Genomic DNA, 8,184 nt, shown 5'->3' with positions numbered 1-8,184 from the left:
TGTCTTGAGCACTTTTGGGTCTCGCACCCTGTTTATGCCATCGGTTTGTGTCCTCAATTTCTTTAGGTTTCTCTGAGCTCACTATGACCTGTTTAAAAGCATTAGGTTCACAGGACTCACCAGCTTTATGTTGAGAAGGACCACGATGAAGCTCCGCTGTATGTTCTGGCAGGGTCGGCAGCGCCACAAGTAACTTTGTTTCGAGAACTGCAATCTTTTGTAAAAGTCTGTGGCAATTTGAGCAGCAGGTGGATTTAGATCCAGAAGAAGGCATTCTTTCTTCTTTTCTTCTGTTTGAGTGTGGGCAGCTGTGTTGTCCTGTTTTAGGATTGTCAGCTGCCGGCAATGGCAGACTGGTAGACCGCTTTGACAAATTCCCCAAGTTGTTGAATGTTCAAATATCAATATAGTTCCAGGAATTTGTAGTTTTAGTGTGAGTGCCCAATTGTTTAGTTTGAGCACTGTGCTGAACTGCTGGTAGTTGAATCAAAAGATAAAAGCGAAAAAGCAAAAGCGCAAAGCACAGAGCGCAAGTAAAAGCGTCCGAACAGTAGCGAAGCAGGAAGTTTACATAGCATTCCCTACGTCACGTGTCAGCTGGGAGTGGGAAGAAAGAGCCGCGTCGACCAGGGCCCTGGAATCATGATCGTCTGGCCCCAGTGTCTTCCGTAGAGCCGCCAAGGTGATGGCTAGAGCGTTACCCATACGGGCCGCTCGAGCTGATGCGTTGAAGGAATTGGTGACCAGACGGTCCGTCTTGGCACACTCCTTGCGAGGGCACCGTGGATCGGAGGATACACGGGAAAACCCCAGAGACGTCAATGCAGCCATAGGCGACTCAACTGGTGGCATGTTCCCCAGTCCAGTTTCAACCGGATAACTAGCATTTGCCAGCTGGCGACAACCTGCATTAAACTGGGGCCGTTTCGAATTTGTACCCCATGATGACCTCAGCATTGCAGTATAGTCATCTGCTACAGGTATAGAAGGCCGTGGTTCAGGTCGGGAGATGCCCTCCCAAACACCTCCAGCGGGAGCCGGGGCAGATGTAGGCCCCTGAAGGCCTAAAACCTTGGCAGCGCTCAGTACCCGTGACATCAGGGAACTGACAGGGGCCTCTCCTGTCTCCGTGGAGCCGTCAGCTGGCTCAGCAGAGCTAGAATGTAGCTCCCCCTCAAGGTCGTCGCCACCTGTGGTGTCGTCCACCACTGTGTGTGAAGCGCATAGGGATAACACATCAACATTGTCTTGATGTTCCTCCTCGTCGAAGCTCTCAGGCCTGACTGAGAGGGGATCCTCATGTAATAAGTCCTGTTGGTTACCTTCTAACTTGTCCAACCTCCGTGACAGAGCCTGGAGAGCCGCAAGGATCTCGAGTGATCCCGTGCTGCTGCTTTCTGCCACCGTAGCTGAGGCAGGGGGCTTAACAGATTTGGGTGGCTCAACCTGGGTAACTCCATGGGGGGAATCCCGCTGTCGATCACGCGAACGTGAACGCTTGCGCTTGTGTTTACGCCCATGCCTACTGGAGAGGGACGGCTGGTCGGGGGAGCGCCGCTTCCCGCTCCCTTCCTCACGCACATGGCCGCGCACCTGGCTGGCCCGGCGCCGTCGCTCGTCCCTGGAGAGATCACAGGCTGCACTACAGGGATTGTCCACGTCTTCCAGCACGTGGGCAGCTCCAAGGCATGTGGGGCACTCCCTGTGCCCATCCCTAGCACTCATGGAGGCGTTGCAGATCCTGCAGTAGTGGGAAGCCATTGCAGCAACACAGAAACCCAATATAATGCCTGGAGTCCTCCTCCAGCAATCCGCCAAGGTAATACGGTGGGCCCCACCAGCGCACGAATGCACTTAGCGGTCGCACACTAGCCCCACCAACTGCAAACAGGGGTATAGGGTGTGTAAGAGGGGAGTATTGCAGGAAAAAGTGTGATTGTAGCCGCCACTCAAGGCGAAAAAAGTACCTAAGAGCAGAAAAGCACAGCACACAGTATTATGATGGCCCGCACCGGCGCACGAATGCACTTAGCAGGCACACACTAACCCCTTACCAGCTGCGAACAGGGGTATAGGGTGTGGGGAAATACTGCCACAGCCTGCACCAGCACGTAAACGCACCTAACAGACTGAAATATGAAACACAATAATAACAGGGCTGTTTATAATATAAAAAACAGCCCCCAACTAAATAATTAAAAAAAAATAGCACTAGTAGCAAACACAATATACCAGCTGAAAACAGCAGTAAATACAAACACAGGTATAATGGCGGCCCACACCAGCGCGCGAACGCATTTAGTGGGCTCGCACAAAGCCCACGGCTGCGAACAGCAGTAGAGGCACACGGATAAACGAACACAGTCTCACCCCATGTCGTCAATATTTGACGACACTTGACCATTCGTCAATATGTGACGTGGAGGGTATACCTTTCGCATCATTTTTTGACGAAACTGGGGACTTCAATACTATTACGTCCGTTGCATTCTCTTCTCCTATTTTCTTACCATTTTCGCGTCGGTTTAGGGTTAGATCACGCAAAATTAAACAGTGTACGCGAAATTAAACAGTGCACGCGAAATTAAACAGTTGTCACCTGGCGTTGGGGTTAGAAACAGTTGTCACCTGGCGTTGGGGTTAGAGTCAGGTTTGGGTAGGGATGTCATTATGTAAATCTAACCCTAAACCGACGTGAAATTGGTAAGAAAATAGGAGAAGAGAATGCAACGGTCGTAATAGTATTGAAGTCCCCAGTTCGTCAAAAAATGACGCGAAAGGTATACCCTCCGCGTCACATATTGACGAATGGTCAAGTGTCGTCAAATATTGACGACATGGGGTGAGACTGGGTTGGATAAACAACTTAAATTACCCGGAAATCTAGTGCATATGAAAGGTATATACCTAGAAATAATAAGTCAATACACAAACCACCACAATTCTCGGGGGCACAAGGCACCCGCACCGTTAGGTAACGAATTAGTGGAATGCAACAAGGAAATAGTCAGGAATTTCTTACCTGAATACGGAGTCTCTTACTCACGGTCTCGTATGAGGCGATCAAGGTGAGAGACTGAACCGGGAGCATTCTCTGCTAATTATAGACGCGGGTCATTCTGCTTCCGGAGGTCATGGACATGACTTTGTTGACATATGGTCTCGGTGATAGGCAGAACGAAGGTGATCATTCCTTTTTTAGACCGTAGTGACGGTCAGAGTGAGGTCGAAACAGATCAAGATAAAGGATTTGCGCGAGCAGATTACATACAAAGTCAATGCAAAGATGCATCCACACGCGTCCTAGCATGGGGCGATGCAAATGACGCGAATTGGGTGACGCAATTGCCGCGAAAACATGCGCTTTTCCCTTTGAACTTCAAGAACGCGCTCTTGCGCAGGATAATTTGACATATTTGAGAGAGAGAGAGAGAGAGAGAGAGAGAGAGAGAGGGGTAAGAATGGTGCCCACGTCGAGAAAACTTATTAGAAGAATTGAAATTTGTAAAGGATTAAAGGATATGTCACTCGTTTAATTACAGTATGTTAACTGGATAACACTGGATATAACTCATTGTATAGTTTAATAAAATAATGTATTTTGATTACACAAATCAAACCTAACTATATGATTGTTTTAGCTGCTGACCAGCATAGGGAATCTCTATGGTTAATTTATAAGACATGTTGCTGATACAGTACTGTGTGTTGTACCTTATCTTGTTAATTGAGTCTTTTTGGGCATCTTATGCCTAGAATTATTCAAGGAGATTGATTCTTCATACTTCCTTTAAAGTTTGATCAATTGTGCATAATGACATGTGCAACAAATGGATATAGGGTGTCAAACTCATAGATTTGCAATATTTAAAATCAGACACTCTTTTTAAAATATTTGGGGTCAACCTCTGGGACAGCTTTAAAGGGACACTTCACCCATTTGCATTAAGCTGTGTATAGTTAGAACTCCAGTCATGTTTTTGAATGGTCATGCATAATTTTCTCAGTTGCCGCTGAGACAGGAGAAATACAGATTTCAGTGTTGCACTTCCTTCTTTCAATGATGTAAAAATCATCATTTTGCATCATTGAAAGAAGGAAGTGCTATATCTTTGTTGAGGGAGTGAGAATACAAACACCCCTATTCTCTGTAAAATAGGCACCAAATTCTAAATGTATGTTACATTTCGACTACAAATATAACACTTTCAATAAAGATTAATGTTTCTACGGGTGAAATGCTCTTTTAAAGCTGAAACTTATCAAATCCTATCAGACGTCCAGAATGTCATTGAAACACACCAGTGGCTTTGCTGTCATCAGTATTAAACATGTTACCCCTCGAAGTACCCCTCCCCACAGAGCCCTCCACCCACATAACAAATCCCAATTTAACCCCTGTGTATTAACAGTATGTATTTATATTTAATTTAATTTGATTCATTACATTCATTTAGATCAGGTTAATTTTTTAGTGCTTCTCACAACACATTTAAATCAAAACAACTTATCAGCAAATACATGTTTCATGTTATAATCAGCAAGTTTATCAGTCAGGGTTTTAAAGTAATGTGCATATGGGAATAATATACAGCTATAAGATAATACATTATGTGGTTAGTTAACAACTAACTAACAGCAACATTGACTGGGTTTTACCCAGATAGCACAGGTACGTCTGTGAGATGTCTGGTAAAGATCTGGAGATCTGGAATACATCTGGTGTGTAAAAACATCTTATAAAGGAAAAGAGCTGCTTTACATACATTCTAAATCAAAAACATCTTGCAGACATCTTCAATATGTCTATATGACATCTTTTAGGAGACGTCTCACAGACGTATTGCAGATGAGAAAACAATATAAATAAGACATCTTGCAGATCTAAACGCAGACATCAAATAGACGTCTCCGAGATGTATGTGTGCTATCAGGGTCTGAATGCACTGACAGAGGGCCCCTCACAAAGCTTTGCTTAGGGCCCCCCAGCATCTAGGACCGGCACTGTTAATTATTTATAGAAGAGAATATGAAGTTAGAAGCTTTTGATTATTGTAAAAACTAAGAGAGAGTCAGGCATGTGATTGGCTAAGGACAAAAAAGCAGGAAAATATATTAAGACCCCCCCCCCACACACACACACACACGCCAATCAAACTGCCGGATCTATACAGATAGTAAAGCAGGACCCATAACAACTTTTTTGAACAAAAAACACATTTTAATTTATTTTTCAGCTAGATGTGCAACATGCAACTTTTTTGTACAGTATGACACATAACAACTTATTTGGTGGATGTGTAACAGTGGGAATCAAAAGCAAGTGTCTTGTCCACTGCTCCATCACCACCTCTCTCTATAACAACAACCATGACAAAAAATATGTTTTAACTTATTTTTGTTTTACATTTTTACCCAACTTTAACAGCTAAATGTGCAACATGAAAACGTTCATGTCAAAAGAAGGCCTATTTTGCAGACATCCATATAAAATGTAGGCAATGGCTTAAAAAGAAGAATAAATCTTACAAAGATTTTTTCCCCATATCCACTTAGGTTTCTCAGCTTGCACTCTAGCATTTGTGTGATCCAGGTAACGTGAGCTTTGCATAAAAAACGGTTATCATTCGCATGGCTACTTTTACTTTTAATACTTTAAAGGTAGGGTAACAGATTTGATCCTGAAACATTTTTAGTTATGCTGGTTAAAAGTCTCTTCGCATCCTGATAGCAATCACTGTGTTAAGTTGTTTAAATGTATTTGTAAAAATTTATGTCATCAGTGAAAGGCGTAGGACCAAAAAATGTTCAACAAATCATAGATTTCGGTCCGAACGGACGTTTCCTTTTATGTCCCTCATACGTAAGCGTAATTTGAATTCCCACCGCGCAGCGAGTCCACGCAGATACCATACATCATCGGCGCGTTCACGTGCGCTCTGTCTGTAAACAGTGAGAACACCAAACTTTTCTGCTGAATTGACAACCTACACAGGAGCAACAAAACTAAATGCATCTTTTATAACAACAACAGCAAAAACTGCCTGGATCAGCAAGAGCAAAAACTCAAATTAACATCAGTAACTTTACTGCTTTACCACGAGATGCAAACAGCTACAGGAGGCAAAGGGTCTGAAAGGGTCGTTGCACTGTTTATTTTGGTAAGGTAGGTACGCGATATGTTTGTATTGAGATGGATTCAGATATTCTACTTTGATGAAACGTTGTGTTGCTTATGAAATTTGTGTTCGTTTACGGATTAGCATAACGATATAGTTACTACGTCTACACAACCGAACGTGTGCTTAAACTAATTCTGATGTAAACCAGTTGTTTATGTTGGTTATTTTGGAAGTGTTATTCACTTTGTACTGCAAAGTTTTCTCACTGGTGAATGAGACATGAGACGTGACCGTCTGATCTGTGCGTATTCATGTGTTTGGAAAGAGGCGTGACTTTGGAGAGCGATTTGACTTGAGGGTGGGATCGGGATTTCATTGCTAGGTGGCTACCGTTAGCATTTTTCAAAATGTGTTACCCTACCTTTAAGTAAATTTCCAAGCCTGTACTTTGGTACTTTTACTTGAGTAAAGAAGTTAAATCAGTACTTCTACTTTTACCAGAGTATTTTTTAATACAAATATCTGTAAAAATGTGCTACACAGGACCTTTAGTTATAATAAAGTGTCTTAAAGGTCTCTTTTTCTAATTTTAGACCCCTGTAGATGAGTAACTTTGTTAGCTGTTAAAAATAAACAATAGAAGGTTGTACAAACTTGTACAAAAAAAGTACAGGTGCTATTTATTTTAATCAAACTGGTCAACCTTAAAACTTTAAAAACACGAAACCTTTGAAACAAACGATGTTACAGAGGCCGTTTCTCAATCCTAAATCTGCAGCCTTCCGGAGGTCGCATTTCTAGGCTGCATACGTCATCAAGACTCATCAAGATTCACAATATTAACGATTATAAAGTTTACTATTATTCTTAGTTAATCGTAAATTGTTGTAATATGTTTATGACTTCGGAATGTAATGCTCAGTTAGGTTAAACCAGGCTCGATGACGTATGCAGCCTATGAGACCTCTGGAGGCTGCAGCCTTCCGATTGAGAAACGTTCAGATGTAACTTATTTCCTAGCCTTTTTTCGGAACCAATATTGTTGCATCGTCCCTCTCTCAGTCGCCACCAGGATTTTCTGCAATGGCGCTCGTTTTTCCTCTCATTTCATTGAAAATTGCCACTCCAAATCCACCAAGTAAACCGACTATATGTTTGCTGCTTTGTTTCGCGTCACGCGAGTGACAGCCAAACGTCGCAAATGAGGAGAAGAGAGGAGAGAAACGATCGGGTCTGATTGGTGAATGAATAGGGTTTGGTTTTACACTGTGTGAGTGTAAGCAAGTTTGACAACATAACATCTGGATAATTGTTTTAATGTAAATACGTGAACACGTAAATACAGCATCTGATTACAGGATATGAATCGAGATCGTGATTCCTTTTTCGATAGACACAAGCAATAATACATACCCAGATCATCCGATCTGGAAATGTTTTTTTCATGATACCACTGTAGCGTGAGGGCGACTGAGGTACACTGCAGGACCCCTCGCAGGGAGCTTGATTGATCTGACCAATACAATCATACTTAACCAACCGCCATTTGCGAATGGTCGGAAACACGTCCTTTTTGATACTTGGAAAGGAAAGAAAATGCATCTCTTTGTCATCTGACGTGCCGCCCGGTGTGGCCCTGTTGCGCGGGGACGGCGATTGTGGTTCCGTCCCGGGTTACCATGGTGACGGCTGTGAGATACCCCCTCCCCCCTATTTTTTTTTTTTTTACGTATCTGCATGATTCACGTAGGTCACATTTTCAGTTCGGAAAATCCGGAATTCTGGATTAATCCGGAAAAATCACATCCCTGAGAGATGCTGATTGTTGTTCCTTAAAGTAAATTAAATGTTTATATATTTTTAATAAATATCTGTTTTAAGTCTTCTTTATTGTGTTGAAGTCACTGGTTATTTATATATTTGATAAAATAGAATGTTATCTAAATACATAATATGTGATGTGTTGAGGTATTTTTATATAAAATAACTTGTGTTATATAATGGTATAATATTTTAATAGACATTTTTTCCAGTAATAGCATAATTTAATTATTATAGATTT

This window comes from Paramisgurnus dabryanus, chromosome 18 (assembly GCF_030506205.2).
Source record: "Paramisgurnus dabryanus chromosome 18, PD_genome_1.1, whole genome shotgun sequence".
Lineage (NCBI taxonomy): Eukaryota > Metazoa > Chordata > Actinopteri > Cypriniformes > Cobitidae > Paramisgurnus > Paramisgurnus dabryanus.
Note: the sequence above shows the minus strand (reverse complement) of the source record.